This window comes from Citrus sinensis, chromosome 9 (assembly GCF_022201045.2).
Source record: "Citrus sinensis cultivar Valencia sweet orange chromosome 9, DVS_A1.0, whole genome shotgun sequence".
NCBI classification, from domain to species: domain Eukaryota; kingdom Viridiplantae; phylum Streptophyta; class Magnoliopsida; order Sapindales; family Rutaceae; genus Citrus; species Citrus sinensis.
Window position 1 is genome coordinate 11,564,808 of NC_068564.1, and position 1,802 is coordinate 11,566,609.

Genomic DNA, 1,802 nt, shown 5'->3' on the forward strand with positions numbered 1-1,802 from the left:
ATAGAGCCATTCGAGACTACGCAGTGTTGACTCCTCAAGCCATACATCTGGGAATAGTTAGACCCGTTCAAGTTGACAATTTTGAACTCAAACGCATGATGTTTCAAATGCTTCAAATAGTGGGGCAATTTAATGGTTTGCCATCCGAAGATCCTCATTTACACCTTAAGTTATTTTTGGAAGTGATACTTTCAAGATTGCTGGAGCATCGCAGGAAGCATTAAGACTCAGACTTTTCCCGTTTTCTTTGAGAGATCGAGTAAACCATGATTGAATTCTTTACCACCAGATTCTATCACCACATGGAATGACTTGGCTAATAAATTTTTGATGAAATACTTCCCACTGACCAAGAATGCAAAATTGAGGAATGAGGTCACATCTTTCCATGAACTTGAAGATGAGAGTTTGTATGATGCATGGGAAAGATTTAAGGAGTTACACAGGAGATGTCCTCATCGTGGTATACCTTGCTGTATACAATTGGAAACTTTCTATAATGGTCTCAACCCAAGCACTAGATTGATGGTGTATACTTCAGCAAATGTGGCATTGTTATCTAAACCTTACAATGAGGCTTATTAAATTTTGGAGAGGATAGCCAACAATAACTATCAGTGGCCATCAAACAGATAAGCTACAGTAAGAGCAACAACAGGAGTCCATAACGTAGATGCCTTGACAACATTGTCAGCCCAAGTAACCTCATTAACAAATATGGTGAAAGCTATGATCACTGCTCCAACAACTGCCAACCAAGCTGCTAAAGTATCTTGTGTTTATTGTGGAGAGAGGCACTTATTTGATAATTGTCTTGGAAATCCAATGTCAATCAACTATGTGGGCAGCTTCAATAGACAGAACTAGAACAATCCATATTCAAACACTTATAATCTTGGATGGAAACAACACCCAAACTTTTCATGGAGTAATTAGAATCAGACTGCTGCAGCACCTAGTGAACAGAACATACCTGCTCAACTACCTAGATTTTATCAACAAAATCAAGAGCAAAAAAGCATTAACAATGATCGACTCAGCTCCCTTGAAGCTTTAATTAAGGTTTATACTGTGAAGAATAAAGCGGTTGTCTAAAGTCATACTGCATCCTTGAGGAAATTTTAAAATCAAATTGGACAGCTTGTTATAACATTAAGTAACAAACCTCACGGTTGTTTACCCAACAACACAGAGGACCCAAGAAGAAAAGGGAAAGAGCATTGCAAAGTGATTAACTTGAGATCTGGAAAGAATGTTGATAGTTCAGTTGGTGTATCAAAAAGAAGAATTGAGTCTAACAAAAGCCAAGAAGACACTTAAGTGGAGAAAGAGTCACAGTCTTTCACTTTTCACAATGCAAATCAACACAATTCTGCTACAGCATCTGCAGAAAGTTATGATCCAGCATCTGGTGGTGAGGAAGCTACAACACCAATAGCAATAGACCCGAGTATAATAAAAGAGAAGTAGTTTGCACAACCTGCTGCAGCATAACAGTTTAAACATCCACCACCCTTTCCTCAAAGGTTTCTGAAGCAGCAACAAGACAGGTAATTCAAAAAAATCTTGGGTTTGCTGAAACAACTACATATCAATATCCCTTTTGTAGAAGCTCTAGAGCAAATGCTAAACTATACGAAATTTTTTAAGGATATCTTGACAAAGAAAAAAGACTTGGAGAATTTGAAATAGTTGCTCTAACACAAGAGTGCAACCGAATGCTTCAGAGTAAGATACCACATAAGATGAAGGATCCAGGAAGCTTCATTATCCCATGCTCCATAGGCACTAAATACAGTGGT

General features: G+C 38.0%; 1 non-coding gene across 1 annotated transcript; it reads right to left on the reverse strand.

Annotated features, from left to right (window-relative positions):
* Window positions 1-360: 360 nt before the first annotated feature.
* LOC112495820 (small nucleolar RNA R71) lies at window positions 361-467 on the reverse strand. Its single transcript, XR_003062186.1, has one exon. It is a non-coding gene; the product is annotated as a small nucleolar RNA R71 (small nucleolar RNA).
* Window positions 468-1,802: the final 1,335 nt, after the last annotated feature.